Source organism: Euphorbia lathyris, chromosome 9, assembly GCF_963576675.1.
Source record: "Euphorbia lathyris chromosome 9, ddEupLath1.1, whole genome shotgun sequence".
Taxonomy (NCBI): Eukaryota; Viridiplantae; Streptophyta; class Magnoliopsida; order Malpighiales; family Euphorbiaceae; genus Euphorbia; species Euphorbia lathyris.
This window is the reverse complement of record NC_088918.1, coordinates 17,821,296-17,839,485: the sequence shown is the minus strand read 5'-3', so window position 1 is coordinate 17,839,485 and position 18,190 is coordinate 17,821,296.

Here is an 18,190-nt window from a genome sequence, read left to right as displayed (position 1 = left end):
CTTACTAACCCTCGGTAGCGGACGTTTGATGGGTCCGATCTGCATCGCAAAGCGCTCCGCAGTTCTATCTTCAGCTCTTTGGTACTTTTCTAGAAACAAATCCGACAACCGATCCCAATTATGCTTGCAAGAGTCGGGTAATGAATGGAACCATTCCAGAGGCTCGCCTACCAGTGAATGGTGGAACCACTGGGCAATTTCATCTACTCCGAAGGATTCAATAAACATGTCGTGCATATATTCACGCAAGTGCGCCTCGGGATCCCTTCCTCCACTAAACAAACCCAAATCTGGCACAATAGTCCGAGACGACCCTTCTCCGGTCTCTTCAGCACTATCCTCATCATACGGTGCTCCACCATCTGACCCTTCCCCCATCGGTTCATCCTCTTGTTCTTCACCTAGGAAGGACACATACAGCCCCTTTCCCACATTGCTCTTTTCATCGGAGTCCAACAACTCCTCTGCGTTCTCCTCGAAGGATTCCATCACTACAGTTTCTGTCAAACCAACTCTGATCGTACTCACTCTATGATTAGGTAATGGATTGCGCCTAATGGAAGGGTTCGCTGACGAAGGATCAGCTATCTTCTTTTCCTCGATCAAATCTTGGATTTCATGTTTCAGCCTCTCACAATTCTCAATTGTATGCCCATAACTGCTATGGAATTCACAATACCCTCTAGCCTGTATCTGCGGAGTAGGTTGAGCTTTGTTATACGGGGTAAGGGCTTTCAACAATCCCTTTTTCTGCAGACGCTCAAAAACTTTCGCGTAGGTCTGATCGAACTTGGCGAACCGCCTCTTTTCAATAGCATTAAGATCAACCACTTTCACTGCTGCGGATTCCGTACTCGCGCTAGGCCCTCCGGCACTATATCCAGACTTCATCCACTTGGTATAAGCTTTCTTCGGCTCTCCATCCCCTTCAACAGTCAAGGCACAACTATACATCTGATTGAAATCCGTAAATGGCATATACCGCAACTCATTTTTGATATACGGCAACGTGTTGCCAACCACCATTCGGATCTGATCCTGCTCGAGCGGCTTTTGTTTCATCACTGCAGCCTTAGCTCTCCATCTTTTCACAAAATCGGAAAAGGATTCCCCAGCCTGTTGCTTAGTGCTCTCTAACTCTTTCAAAGTGACCTCCAGCATGGTGTTAAAGCTATACTGAGCGATGAATGACTTCGCTAATTCCTTCCAATCCTTCTTTGTCACCATTGGTAACGCATGAAACCATGTGAGGGCAGCCCCCTCTAAGTAGGCGTTAAACAGCCCTAAGACCTGATCCTCCATCAGGATCGTGTGCTTCATCACCGCAACATACTGATTCATGTGAGCGGTGGGATCTCCCGTTCTATCGAACTTTTTCATGTTAGGGAGCCGAAATTTCAAAGGCAAAGTTGTTGCCGACAAACAATTCTTCAAGTTATAGAAATCCTGACTTCCGGAGCTTCCTTCGCGCAAGTCCTGCACTTCCTATGTGATGTGTTGCTTCCACTCCACTCCTCTTCCTTAGCTTTCTCTTTCTCTAACTGTTTTCGGATATAATCCTGATAATCCTCCTCATTCCCAAAGCGAGGGCCATCGTTCACCTCATTCTCAGCACGCTTACTACCACTCTTGTTGTCCTTCAGTGCTAACTCAGCTAGCTGGGCCAAGATTGCGGCCAGCTGATCATTGATATTATTCACAGAATTTTCCAATTCAGCCACTTTCTCGTCGGTCGCAGACATATTGACGGAAGACTGAGTATACCCGGATGAAGATGATTCAGAAGCCACAACTACTGATTCGGAACTGTCTACTCGTAGCTGATCAAACTGTCTGACAAGCCGATTACTCTCGCGAAACCCACAACCGCTTAATGATGACGTCTGCGCGAACGGTATTCATTAGTATGTATGCATGATTTTATATGCATGATTCGTGGTGTGTGCGTTTATTTATTTACGATTATAAGATAAGAAGAACAAACGTTAGTTCTATTTACACGTATCACAACATCTCTCTTCCACCCTTATTCCTCCACACACTCGTCGGTCCAGGTCTCTTTCCTAGGATTTTGGTTTTTGGCTCACATTGCGGTCCAGGGGATGCGTGACGCCGTCGATTATTGCGGAAAAGTAGATCAGTCATCAAACAATACAGTTCGTTTTGACGTATCAACGTTTAGTGACTAAGAAATCGACCAAGTCGGATTGTCCTTTCGGAATAACTCATCTTTCGTCCTTTCGTGAGACGCATTAGTTCGGGTTTTGACTCCCTTTGAGCGCATCTCAGTTTTTAGACGTGGTACGAGTTATTCTTCTATTTCAATCGTTTGTTATTGCAAATGACTCGTTCCCTTTTTATTCACGTGGAGTCGTGTCTCGATTTTTGGATTACCACGGGATCTTTTGGATCTATCGAGAGACGTAACCATGCGTTTATTTAGTGATGGAATCACTTTTGGATTTTATTTTAGGGAACAGACTCATCGCGTAACGTGTTTATTCTTAGCGTCGAGGATTCGTTTGCTTATTTTGCTACACGAAAAGACGGCGAGTCTTATTTGAGCGCACGGTAATCTTTCGGCTAACAACAATCTCTTATTCTTTCCGATCTACGGGATATATCACCTTAGTGTGGTTATAGAAAATCATCGTTTCGTTGAATCGCATGTTTATTCGAGGCGAGGATATCACCGTTCTCTTTCCTTTAGGCGTGAATTAAGCAAACACGTATATCGGGCCATATTTCTTGCAGTTTTGGTAACGGTTGAAATGATCGAGCCGTTAGTCAAAACCCGCAGTCTCGTCCATATGGCGCAATTATATGGTTTGGCTTAATTCGGCTTCAAAGTTTGAAACGGGGTATATACTTGTTCGAGACACGTATTCAACGACATTGGTTTATTTTCTTTAACTACTCTCGGGATTGAAATATATCGTAGACTCGGAATGATTTTGGTCGTTTAGTTTTTTCTTTTCTTTTATTTTCTTAGTCACCTTTGCGGACACATCCATTCCTCTTAAGAATGACACGAGGCATAACGTAAAAAAGCTCGTCTTTTATTCGGAAGGGACGGGCTACTTGTGCGAAACTTTTCACGTTACGATAGGGTCATTCAAGATAGAAATGTTCTGCGTTTTCGTTTCGTCATGATCTCGTTTTATCCCAACTTATTTAAAGAATGTGAATAACGGCTACTGTTAATATAGTCTTTTGTATCGAGATTTAACTATCCTTAACACCGAACCGATTCATACTAATACGTGCTTACGTCATAACACATTTCCTGAACATGTGCCTTCGTCGGGACACCGAAAGGGACAAGGCGGGTCGCACATGTTCATTCATATGAGATGACTAAGTCGTCTTTAGTTCAAATTGTTTCGATGTTTTAGGATAATTAGTATGTCGATTCACGAGTATATATTAACACATCGTCTCATTTTCTTTACCTACTTTAGGATTAGACACGTATCGTGGCGGTTTGAAAACACGAATTGATTCATTTATCACATCAAAAATAGTAACGGGTGATCCTATGGAAACTTCTAAGGCTACTATATGCTGACACGGCTGACCGCGGGACCTCACAGGACCGCACAAATTCGCCCCTAACGAATGGATGGGGACCCTTTGGCGCCTTACTGTAAGGGGGAACTTACACTAGCCTCTTTCGAGCGACGAATGGACTCTCGCTAGAGGTTTCGCGGAAATTACCCAAAGGGTTTGCAATAATGCACATGAATGCATACAAAAAGAAGTAAAACGATCTGTCCCCGTTAAGGGCTTAATACACGCCTTCCGGAATCAAATTTCTCGCTTCCCCAGTAGAGTCGCCACTTGTTAGACGAGGTGCCGCAGCCTAATCTCCCGGGCGGACCGGGGGGTGGACAACCTCATGGCGACGTAAGCGGTGATTGGCGCCGAAAGCAACCAATCGTGGAATCAAGCTGCTCGGCAGGACCGGAGCTCGGAGATATGGAAGAGTCGCCACCCACGAATGGGAAAATGAACACCGATCCCTTGCGGGAGACCGGTGTGGGTTCGGGAAACTTAGGTACGAGCCGAGAAGGCTAGCTCCTTTCCAGAGAAAGGCTACTAGGCACCCCGACATCACCCGATTATGAACCACCGGCCTCCTACTCAGCATGTTAGGCGATAACGGACTAATCGTATACTTCTTTAAGTTTAAAATTCATTTGAAACCTTTTCTTTCTCTTTTTAAAAACCGTTTTGAGCATATATTATTGAAAAGCCACATTAGTAAAGAATCACCCATTTATATTATGCATACACAGAGAAGGGGGAAGAAAGAAGTGGTTTACGACTTTATTTAAATGTCATGTTGTGTGTTTATTCTATACCAACTTATTTCCCCAAAACGAGTTTATTTACATGGTTCGCACCTTAATCGCCGTTGGAACGATTTAGGTGCGTTTTAAAACCCCGTTTGATGAAGTTCACCCGAATCGCCGTTGGAACGACTCGAGTGTTTGAAAACGTTAGGATAAAAACCTTTTAATAGGAAAACATGATTAAACATACAAGTCAATTTAATTTTGTACAAACCCTTTAAGAAAATGATTCAAAAACTCTATTATTCACAAAGAAAATGATTTTAATTACAATGTTCGCTTAATCCGCCTTTGGAACGGATTAAGGTTTTAAAACGTGATGTTTTGGAACCAATTTTGAAATATTAACTAAAATAACTCCATTTATTCACATTAGGAACCTCTAAAAATTCATTAGTTTAAATGATTAAGTTGAAAAACTCTCTTTTTGTGATTTATTTTCCCCTTTTATTTAATGGACTTTTCACCTATTATAATTACAATAATAAACCCACTTAAACTAAGATTCACACTCAAATAAAGCCAATTTGAAACATGAACCCATAAATGGTCCAAAAGAATAAAGAAAGTATTTTAAGCATATATATATACATCCAAATCAAAAGAGAATATGAAAATAAGAGTTAATAAAAAAGAAACTATACATATATGAAAATACTAGGTACAATATATTTATACTTTAAAAGAGGTGAAAATAGTAAATAAACTGCATAAATAAGAAAATAACATTTATCCAAAATAATTTCATTTAATAAAATAACCCAAATGTCCCAAAACTACATATATACATAACTATTATAGTTTTAAATATCAAAAATAACATATACTAATATCTATTAATTCTCCCAAAATACCCAAGTAAATAACCTTCAAAATAAAATCTCATATAACTCAAATGAATAAAAAGAATATATATATACATATACTTATATTTAAAATTGAATACAAAATGATACGCAAACATCCTAAATGATTATATAGACTAAATATCTAAAATAGTTGGAAAAACATATATTACATAATTATATCTATATACATGAGGGTTAAAAGCTTAAAAGTTAAGAAAAAGGGACTGAAATGGCATTTTTTACGTTTTGGCAGATTTACCGACGGAAAATCCGTCGGTAAACAGCAATTAGTACAGAAATGGCAAATTACAACAGCACTCCAATTATTTTCAGATTTATTCAAAAGCTTTAAATTAAGTCTAATTCAACCGCTTTGGATTTCCGAACTACCAAAAATGGATCATAGTCAATAACGGAAGTTCCTAAAACGATGTTTTTTATTTTAAAACATTATTTGGAAATTTCTTTTAGATTAAAAAACTTATAATCTCAACGTTTTTCGATACCCGAACTACCTTTTTATCGGATCATGGTTCGTATTGGGACATCATAACGAGGTTTTTTATTTTAAAACAAAACCGAATTTTATTCAACACGAAAGGAAAATTAAATAAATACGCTAATTAAATAAAACGTGACAAAATAAATGAATAACTAAATAAATAAAAACTATAGCATAAAAATAAATAGAAGGAGAAGATAAATAGAATAAAATAAAAGAGTCTAGTCCTCGGATAATACCTTAAATTCGGTATCTGATAGTCGAAGCCGATTGATTCCACGAGTTGCGATCTCCCGTTTTTTATATTTTTTAGTAAAAATTTAACTTTAGGAACTTTGGAATTTTTGAGAAAAAAAATATTTTTCTCAAAAAAATTTCACTTTCTCTCTCTAAAAATGTTTAGAGTGAGAAAAGCTCCAAAGAAAAATCCTCCTCCCTTCATTGGGATCCGTGCCCCTTTTATAGGGAAACGGGTCCCGAAAGCTTTGGGCGACGCCCGAGCAAAATCGGGCGTCGCCCAAAGCTGTTGGGCGGCCGCCCAAGGCTTGTCGGCCGCCCAACGATTGTTGGGCGGCCGCCCAACGATTGTTGAGCGATCGCCTAACAATTGTTGGGCGAGCGCCCAACGCGAGGTTGGGCGCGCGCGCCCAACTGCCGTTGGACGTCCGCCCGACGCGGTTGGGCGCTCGCGCCCGCCTACCGTTGGGCTTCCGCCCGACGCGGTCGGGCACTCGCTCAACGGCCGCCGGGGCGCGTCCCACGTCGTCGGGCGTGCACGCCCCGCGGCCGCCGAGCTCACGCTCCGCGTCGTCGGGCGTTCACGCGTCGTGACCGCCCAACGCGTGTTCCGCGCTGCCGGGCGCACCCGCCTCGTGGCTGACGAGCGCACGTCCCGTGCCGCCAAGCTCTTGTCTTGCTCGGACACTGAGCGCGTACCATTCATGGTTGGATGCGTGCGTCCGACAGACGTCGAGCGCGCGCTTTGCGTCGTCGAGCGGGCGTCCGACTGTCGTCGAACGCGCGCCGGCCGCCGCTAAGCACTCGCACCGTGCCGTTAAGCATTCGCGGGCCATCCGATCGACAACAGCGACCGACCGTAACTTATTTATTTTATTTATTTATTATTTTTTCTTTTTTTTTGAAACTTTCAGAATCAATCGCTTCAACCATCTTGTTTCCAGGTTTTCGTCACAGGTCCTCCGACTCGGTGTCTACAATAGCTAATCCAGGGAGTTTGTTCTGTCAATGTTCGAATAGCTCTTTTGTAAATGGGAGCTGCAAACAGGATGCCAAAAAATTTCCTGTCAAACTGGTTACACTTATAGATATGATTGAGTTTTTTTACGGAACAATTCGATAGATAGCTTTCTTAGCAGTCTGCCTCGAACAATTAAATTAAACGCGTAGCGTTGGTAGTAAATAATCCGATACATATTTCAGGTGTTGGCATTGGTATTGGACTTTTGTCTTTAATCCTATGCAACTATAAATTATATCGGTTCTTGAAGAAAAGAAGAAACAAAATTCGTAAACAGAGACTTTTCGAGCAGAATGGCAGTTTCCTGTTGCAGCAACGTCTCTCATTGAGCAGAGGTGGTGAAACGGCAAGAGTATTTACAGAAGAGCTAGAAAGCGCTACAGACAACTACAACATTTTTTTCCCCATCAAATCCGAGACAACAACATGTGCAGCGTAGATGGCATCCAAGCTCGGAGAGGTCGGTGGGGCAATTTCCAACATGTATGATATATCCATATCATCAAATGTATTTTCAACTCCGAGCTCAACAAGTTCAAGATGGATATTAGCTAAGCATGATTCCTATGAAAAAGAAGTGACAATTCAATTTATTTCCACCAATAAGTAGCTCAAAGAAGTTTATTAACAACAGAAGTAAAGTCGTGAATTCATAGACGGAGTTAACCTAATTTCAACAAGCAACAGATCTATACGGATACAAATAGGATTCCACTTCAACATTTTTCAGGAATAAGCTCAAATAAATTGCAACTCAATTTCAATTTTCATACAATTTAAATAAAATGGCAGCAACTTTTTTGTTTAAATGAGCAGAAAAAACAGATTGCAAATTGATCATAGTTACGAAGGAAAATAAAGGCAGACACGAGCATATTCAGCATCAACAAGCATGACGTGATTGACAAAAACTTTAGCAGGAGCAAAGCATACCAGTCAAAGACGAAGCAAGCAAAAAATCGAGGTTGCAATATCAGAAAATGCAGCAGCAGATGAGCATGCATGTCTTGTAATTCAAAGAAAACTTCAACAAATCATCCAGCAATTTCATCGGTGATCTTTATTTTCTTTCCGAGCCATGAACCAGCAGAAATCATGTGTGAAAATGACGAGGAAGCTGCAAAGAACATAATTTCAGCATCAACAAAATCAGACTAACGGCACTAGTGGAAAAAAGGCCATTTGCATCGGCCGTTTATGGCCTTTTGCATCGGCCGCAGCGCGATGCAAAAGCCCTCGACGCAAATGCAATTGCATCGGCCGCTGGCCGATGCAAATGAGGTGATCATTTGCGTCGGCCCCTTAAAGAGGCCGACGCAAATGGGCACCTCTATTGCATCGGCCCTTTGTAAGGGGTCGATGCAAATGATGTGTAAGCACGTGAAATTATACAATCATTTGCATCGGCCCCTTTTAACGGCCGATGCAAATGATTCTTTATTTGCATCGGTCCTTTCAGGGGCCGATGCAAATGATCATATTATTTGCATCGGCCATATTTAAGGGCCGATGCAAATGATTGTATTATTTGCATCGGCCATATTTAAAGGCCGATGCAAATAATGAATTTATTGATTTTTCTACAATTTTGAAATTTTAATATCCTGTATTCATTTGTTCAATTTGAAGAAAAAATATACTAGATCAATATTATATCATTTCAGTACCACGTAACAAATTAATAATTTCATAAGAACAAAAAGGTTACACGAATAAAACTATACCATTTGTTTCCAAATTTTTGGTACAAAAGAACAAAAGCACTTCATTCTAGTGCAGCAAAATCCTACGAAGTTTGTTATATTTACAAAAAGGAGAATAACATCATTCTAGCTTTAACATAAATCCTAAAAACATTTATACAAAACACAGAATGTACATTCACCCCTTCAAATTGCAGCAAAATCCTACGACCTGTCAATAAAAAATCATGAAACAAGAACAATTAATATATAAGCAAAATCATTCCTAAATAAAACAGAATAAATGGAAGCAACAATACATAATACCTCATTGAATTATAAAAAATAAAGTCTATAACCTCATTGAATTTTAAATTGGCGCATTGGTTACATTGTGTTATTTTCCTATGCAGAACCCAAAGACGAAGAACTTTACCATGTGTTATAAATTGCTAGAAACTCGCCCGGAATGACTAAACAACTCCGGATAGTAATAAAAAATATGGTTCCATATCTTCTCAAGGGAAGTCGAAATATCACCATATCCAAGGCGTGAATCCCTGAATTAAATTTTTTTAACCGAAGCATAAAGATGAGAAGCTTAAGACTTTTTCTTTCTGAAATCACTAACCTGGAAGTAAGCAGCCTACAAAAGCTTCAGTTTCATTAAATAATCACTGATGCTATCTGTTTCCTGGACTCTGATTCTATACACTCCAAAACCTTCAGTCAGTTCAACAGCTAAAATTCAACAGCTAAAAGATTATATACATAATTAGGCAATATGAATTCTATAAATATAATCTCGTGTTCTTATGTTCTTAAAATATTACATTCATCTAAAATAAAGCACCAAATCCCCCTTAGAACCAAATCATTACTACATTGTCACATAATAGGAATTGTAGTTTTTTATTATAAAAAAAAAGAGGAGCACACACAAATCAAACAACAATTAAAACTTTTATGTAGACTAGTTCAAGAACTAAGGCATGTTTTCCATCTTCATCTTATCTACTCATTAGTGCATCATAATTCTTCATAACCAGACACCAAGAAATTAACAATTAAGTCTATGATTTGCACTCTATTTCTGCAAAAATAACCCTATATTTGTGCATGTACAGCAGCATTCAACCACCTTATTATTCTCACACATGGCTAGTGATGGTAGATTAGATTGATTTTCTCCAATTATTTTGTGAACTTACATTGCCTCAGTATTAGAGTCAGCGAAACAGTAGTCGAGGTAATGACGTCCAGGAACTAGCTAGTATTTGCCCGCAATCCCTATGTCCAACTACAAAAGCAAACAATCTCTCATATGCCAAGAATCATATCACAAACTAATCTTAAGAAAAAAAAAAGAAGTGCAACCAGCACCATCTATGAAGTTCGCTGCATTCTAAATAATGCCTGATATCTTCCCAGACCTATCAACTTTCTGCATGAAAACTTACTTTCGTTTAGTATAATGCCCAATCTCCAAGCTTTGTCATATCTCAGAGAAGGCAGTCTTGCCATTGTCGGGTTATACGAGGCGAGAACAACACTTTGTTGCTTGCAAGATGGATCAGTTTAAACCTAGAAATACAAAATATCACACTTTGATAGTAGCCACTTAATTCTAAAATGGTTATAAAATACATCGCCCAAATATCATAGGACATCAAGTTCAAAATGGAACCAATTTACCACACATTAATCAACAAAATTCAGCATTTCAAGCTCTTAAACTCTAGCCATTTCTCATTTAACACTAAAGACTTGACAAGGTCAGTTGAGATGGAAAAAAAATCAGATTCATTAGCTAAGTGTTCTTAAAGAAACTCTACATCAGTGCTGTACTGAGTCAGGATGTCCAGAATGCAACACGAGCTACAACAATTCTAATTATATCTCGCAGAAAATACTAGCAGAGTTTGAATATATTTTTTTTCCATTAAGAACCTAAAATGCCTTGAAATCTAAAATGGTTATAAAATACGCCGCCCAAATATCATAGGACATCAAGTTCAAAATGGAACCAATTTACCACACATTAATCAACAAAATTCAGCATTTCAAGCCCTTAAACTCTAGCCATGTCTCATTTAACACTAAAGACTTGACAAGGTCAGTTGACATGGAAAGAAAATCAGATTCATCAGCTAAGTGTTCTTAAAGAAACTCTACATCAATGTTGTACTGAGTCAGGATGTCTAGAATGCAACACGAGGTACAACAATTCTAATATCTCGCAGAAAATACTAGCAGAGTTTGAATATATTTTTTTTCCATTAAGAACCTAAAATGCCTTGAAATCTACAAGGACAAAACAGCATACTAAAAATGGCAAAGTTAAGCAATTTTACATGTCCAAACAACCACAGGACAAGTTGCCGGATGCTTTCAAACCTAAGCAGAAAATTAACAATGAATTGCATTGGATTAACATGTCAAGTGATGACAACAGTAAAATGGTCTATTAAAGTAATGATCATCGGTTAACCTGAGGTTCCATTAAAGGAAATTTAGGCCCCTGAGACTGCAGTTTTTTTAATGCTATAATATCAGATTTGATGCCTCGAACTCCCACTTCTTCGTTCTTGGAAAAACATCCTCCACAGCCTCGAGATTGGTGTCAGGATGAAGCCCCACGATAACAAAGTGTTGATATAGCGAACCATCCTCCTTAAATTTCGTATGATCCTATAGCAAGAACCTCACATGAGTCAAAAAAACTGTGCCATGAATGTCATAGTCAAGTATAAGTTAGCATAATTAACTTTGAAACAAAGAACAAACCACCAATGATCATTTTGCACAATCCACTCACATAATCTGCACTTCAATTATACTACTGCTTGATAACTTGACTGGTGATACTACTACCCGATAACACTCATATGCAATCCTATAGAACATATAGAAAATATAACACGAAACAAAACTGAAACTAGGCAAAATACATCTATCCCAACTTAAATTAGTCACAAAAAAAACTTAAGATACAGTACCAGAGTTTTGGAATGAAGCTGGTACCAGAGACGTTTCTGGTTAGCCAAGACCTCAGGATTGAAGCAATAATCTTGATCCCTCGAATTTCCGCCCCATGGCCAAGCCTTTTGCATCTGAGTTTTCCGTTTCTAAAAACTACTATTACGGCTATGTCCTGGGGTCAAAGTTTCACTCTGACAAGGGTGATGCATAGGAGGCACTAGCTGAAGAGGTTGATCACCTAGATAGGCATTATGACCACCATCTCCTCCAGCCAATTTAAATGCCTCATCTGTAACATGTTGTAACACCACATATGGTGATTGTGGCTGCTGCTACTCAGTTCTTTCCCTATCTTCCTGTAGTTCAGCATCTTCCTTTGTCCATATTCATTCATAAAAACACTTAGCTTATTATGCAAATTTCACCATTCCAAGCCATTAAATTCCCCATTCTCAATCACACAACAAAAACTCCAACCCATCATCACAAATTCACAATCAATGACACCAGATACAAAATGGGATTTCTCGTAAGAATGATAACACCTCCTATAAATGGTATCAAGAGAAATAAAGCCATTTTGAATAGGCAAATCAAAATGTAGAGTTGAGAACTCAGTTCTCAGTGGGGTAAAACATCAAATACCTAGAAGGCCCAAATGATCACCATTTCTTCGGTTCCCAAAAAAAAAATATGATGCATTTTTAACCAACAGACAGAAAGTGAACAATAGATACGCTCAATAAACTCAAAAATCACACTACTTCTATGTGCAATAAAAGATTCAGTTTTAGTAATATATATATATATATATAAACAAATTAAGGTCCAGCAATCCTTTCGTAGCTTAATATGATTACTCTGTTCCGGAAATTTCATATTAATTAGCTCTATACATTTAAAAATTGGGTACCTTATTCTACTCTCCATGATTCCCATTTCAAGAGCTAATTAATCAAGATTTTCACTCATAATAATGAAAAAAAAGGATACAGGATGAACATCACTCACATGAAGCTTATAGAAGGGAATATAAGAAGATGCGGATCACTCAGAGATTGAGGACTCGCCAATATTGAAGGTAGCTAGTGTTAAGCCCAAAATATACCTAAAATATCATACATAAATACGTTAAATTTACATTGAAATCGTGCTAATTATATTCATTTGGAATACTTTTACGTCTTTATTTACTTCTTTGATGCAAGGTACTTAATTATTTGGTTAAATCCAAAAACGGAGCAAAAACGGAGCTAAAATGGAGGAAAAACTTTAAAAACGTACCGAGAATGCATATCAGTCAGAAGAACGCTCGAGGAGGACGAAAAGCAGTCGAGAGACAGGGAATAATCTCTCTGTCGCGACTGAGATTTTGAGAATCTCAGTCGCGACTTACGGAGGCCAACTTGGGGGAAAAACGAAGTTTCAAGCTCGCCCCTATACCCCCTGTCGCGACTGAGATTTTCAGAATCTCAGTCGCGACAGCGAACCTCCCTGCACACAAAACACATGTTCAAAACGGAAAAACGCGTCTGTTCGTTCGGATAAAAGCAACCCTTCACCAGCAGACATGACCCGTCATTTACAACCCTTCACCAACTATAAATAAGTGATCCATTTCAGAAATCAAGGTTGGTTAAGTTGGAAAAAAGTTAGAGAAATTAGAGAAGAAAGTTGTTATGTTGAGTTTCTGATTCAGAAAAGAATCAGAAAGTTAGAGTTCATTTCTGTAAACAATCGTGCTGTACACGAATTGTATTTAGATTAGTTATAAACACAGTATTAGTTTAGTTTTCATTCTGATAGTGGACGAGACCAGTCTCTATTCCGAAGATCCAGCGAGAAGAATTGACGGCTGAAGCGCATGAGGTTTGACGAACCTACGGAGTTTGAGAGAAAGATTGACGACCCGGATCTCAAAGTTTTCGTTGCAATGCTATCCAAGTTTCTACTTCTCTGTTAACTTGTGAAAATTCACATTTCATTAGTGATATACTTATTTATTCAATACATTCTTACTGTTGTTATTTTGATATTGTTCTGACAAAATGATTTTCAAAATGATAAATTGGTGTTTTTATTAAAACGTTCTATTCCATCTTATTCATATAAGAACTTTGTTGAACACTTAACAAATTTAGTTTTTATGGATGACATGATCGCTGATCGCGGCTTATCAGAAATAAAACACTAGTTTGATTAAGGTAGGAATCATCTCAACACCAGGGGGATTTCTATGGTTCGAAGCCATTTAATTGAGTAAATCGCTATATTGTTACATGTCCATAATCTCACAAAGTTAAAGTTGCTTTCTTTGCTTTATGAAAATAAGTTCTATTTTATTCCAATTACGGAAGTATCTGTTTTGTAATCAAAATTCCAAAACGGAATTGTTCTCTAAACTCGATATAATCCTTCTATCTAATCCTAATTTACCAAAACCTATTCTATCAACTAAACGTATTTCTTTTATTAAACCTAAACACGTGATTAAACCGAATTAGATAAAGTTTTAGTTAAAAAGCGTTCCCTGTGGGTTCGATATCTTTTATTACTACAAGCGTATACCGTGCACTTGCGGAAATCGCTCAACAGCTAGCAAGCCAATTGATAAATTAGAGAGGTAATGAACTTCAATAAAAGATAAATACCTAAATTAAAACAAAAACAAAAGTATATGAACTTCCAAAATACCTAAATTAAAACAAAAACAAGACTCATATCAAACCGTACAGGTATTTCAATCCAAGCTTGTGAAATTATTCAAATCAGAATACCTAACCAGCATAATTTGAAAGTAGAAGACAAGTGGATAAACAAGATTGAAGGGAAATTACCAAAAATATCATAAGGAGCAAGGTGGAAATCGGGAATGCTAAGGAACAACCCACGGGAGAATGAGATAGTAGAGAATCTGGTTTCCAGAATGAGAAACACATGGCCATTCACCAAAAATATATCCATAATGGCTGCAAATGAAGAGTATTGAAAAGGGAAATTACCTGAAACTCTTTCAAGTAGTTAAAACGCGAAATCGGAAAACAGAGGGGAGATTGCAAAAGATGAAATCCCGTCTTTCTTCACTTGCTTAGGCTTCCTCTTGGCTTTAATTTCTTCACTTAGAGCAGCTATGTAATCCCGTCTTCCAATCTTCTTCACTGAACCAAGCCATATGGGGTATAGGAACTCAATGCCTACGACATGAACAGCATACGACTCGTCTAAGTCACTCGATGCCTCGGGAAGAGCTTATCTTTACTGGGTCTCCTCTTTGCTTGTCTAAATGAGAGATATGAAAGGTTGAAGGAAAGATGTTTCAAGAGATTGAAGGAAGCTGATGAATCGTAAATGGATCTAGGTTTTTCAACGCTGCTCGAAGAAGAAGACTATAGCTAGACTGGTCAGTACCCAAATTGTTTTTAATGGAAAAGGTAATTTTAAATTATTTGTTAATTTTGCCTTTGCATCGGCTCCTAAAAAAGCCGATGCAAATGATAAGGGTATTTGCATCGGCCCTAAAGGGTCGATGCAAATAACTTACTTATTTGCATCAGCCTCTTTGCAGAGGCCGATGCAAAACGTATAAAGGAACTTTTGCATCGGCCCTTAAGAAGGGGCCGATGCAAATAACAAATGCATTTGCGTCGGCCCTTTCTAAGTGGCCAATGCAAATGCTATATCAAAAGACAATTGCATCGGTCCCTATTAAAGGACCGATGCAAATGAGTTATTTGCATCGCGTGTTAAAAACGGCCGATGCAAATGCAGTGATGCAAATGAACGTTTTTCTACTAGTGCGGGTAAAATAAATAAATTAATAAAAGACTTATTTTATGTGCAAAATTCATTTTCAAATCTTTTACACATAAAATAGGGAAGCAATTGTTGGGGGGGGGGGGGGGGGTGATTTAATTTTTATATTTTTAGCATAGGTTATAATTTACTCTATAGTTATTTTTATTTAATTAAATTTATCCATCAACAAAATAAAAATGTGATAAAAAATAGAAAATAATATCAGAAGATTATTATAAAAAATAAAACAGAAATAAAAAAGAAAAGAAAATAAAAATAAAAATAAAAATCAGGGGCAATCGCTTTTCGTTTAGAATTCAAGTAATTTAGACACACTTTATTTATTTATTTTATTCAATTACCATTTTACCCTTTGAGAATTAGCTTCTCTGGCACACCCGTATTATTTTTACCATTTTTAATCCCCGTAAACGCGTATCAAGGTTGAAATTTGGGATATTTCGAAAATATCGCCAACATTTTTTGGCACGCCCAGTGGGACACGAAAACATTTTTTTCTAGTACTTCACCAAAATTTTTCCTATTTTTAGGCTTAAATTTTGTTTTTCCATTACTAAATTATTTAATCAAAAGTTAATTATTTTGGTAGTGCATTTATGTGGTATTTTGTTTCCATGATATTCTACTTTAGTGTTTTATTTCCAAACTTTCCTAAATTTTATTTGTTGTTTACAATGCCACCACAGAAAAATACAAATCAAGAATTGCACATTCCGGAGTCTGATGAAAATCAGAATAGGAATGAAAATACAAACATGGACACAAATGTACTCGAAGGCTATGTTGCCGAGACCGTGAGCCATTTGGAAGATGTTCATCAGACATCAACGTGACAACCAAACTTCGATGCATTTTTCGTGCGACAAGAGGCCCATATGCGCAACTTATTAAGGCTTGTAGCAGAGATGTCGCAAAATGTTAAGGTTCAAACTGAGATGATGCAAGCTTAGAGACAACCCAATTTGGAAAACAAGATTTAATAATCTCACTGACGAAATGAATAGAATCCCGGATAGGTGTGCTGAAATTTATGCTAAAAATTTGAATTCTCACAAAGTTTCAAATAACACGAGGGAAGGCACTCCCTAAGACGACCGATATAGGCCATCGCCTAGTTGTGAAGAAAACACGAGATTCAATTAGCGGGGAGATCGAAGAACCTCGGAGCAATTTTCAATACCCCCAAATGCGCCTCATTTCAGGTCTAACACCGGACCAAATACCCACTCGGAGCACTATGGTGACAATAACACCCGTGGTTCGGAGGGCATGTGGAGAAATCAAGACTGTGAAAATACCCGCGAATATACATGTGAAAATATTCGTGAGAATCCCTATGATAATAATAATGTATCTCGTGTTTCAGGTGTGAAAAGCGAAATATGAATGAAGCAGAGGATAGGTAACGTATTCGAAACATCGTGCAAGAAATTTATGGACATATGGTCCGTGAAGTGCACCACTCGGAGTTTCAGAAATCCTACCCTAGGGAATACGACCAATGATACCCATTTCCTCACAATTTTAGAATTCCAGATTTTTCTTTATTTTCAGGTGAAAGTGGACAATCTACCATTGAGCACGTTGCTCGATTTTCATTCCAATGCAGCGCGATTAGTGCGGAGCAAAACTTCGATATGCTTCGTTTGCGCTTATTCCCCGGATCATTAACTGGACCGGCTATTACATGGTATACGACATTACAACCCGAATCTATCAGAAGCTGGGGACACATGGAACAATTATTTCATGCTCAATTTTACCGAATTGAGCCCGAGGTATGTGTCGCCGAACTATCTCGTATGGTTCAGCGCCAAGGTGAGTCCGTTGAAGCTTTTATTAATCATTTCGAAAAAATGAGGCATAGATGCCGAGTCAATATTCCTGAAATAGAATTTGTTAAAATTGCTCAACGTGGCTTAGAGTTTGAAAATAGGAAGAAATTCCAATGCATTGATTTTTATGATTATTACGAACTTATTGCTAAAGTATCAAAATATGAAGAATTAATGCATGAGGATAATCGTAGGAAGAAAAATTATGTAGGTAGTTACCATCAGGATATAGTAACCAATGAAACACATGAGGTAGCATAGCCGAGTTAACTAGAACAGGATCCTGCGTTTGTCCAATGTTAGCAAAAAGTCCAAAAAATCCTAAAGTGGTTAAGCGAAATACAAATGTGCAATACACATTTAATGTTTCTAAAACTGGAGAACTGTTTGATTATTTGTTAAAAGAAGGTTTTATCACCTTACCATATGGACACATTATTCCATCGAGAGATGAAACCCATGGAAAAACTTATTGTAAATATCATGATAGTTGGAGCCACGATATACAATCTTGCCTTGTTTTTAAGAATGCGGTGCAAGATAGAATAAACAAAGGCGTGCTTAAATTTCCCAAAAAGAAAGAGCATGTTGATTGATGAGGATCCATTTCCAGCCGCTACAATGATAAATGCAACTTCCGTCGAGATGCCACCTCCTAAGCATAATGTCCATAGCAACACCTCGAGTCAGAAAAAAGGGCGCCCCGACCACCCAAAGACAAAACAAATTTGGGTACCAAAGGGCACTTTGCCAACCACCAAAGAGAAAGAAAATCCACGGAGAAAACGAAGTCCAATAAATAAAAATAAAAGTGGCACACACCAAGGCTAGTCACGTTTCGTTACTCCAATGGCGCAAGTTCCCCTCAAAAAATGGTTCGTTAACCGACATAAAAAAATTCATGCAACCTCT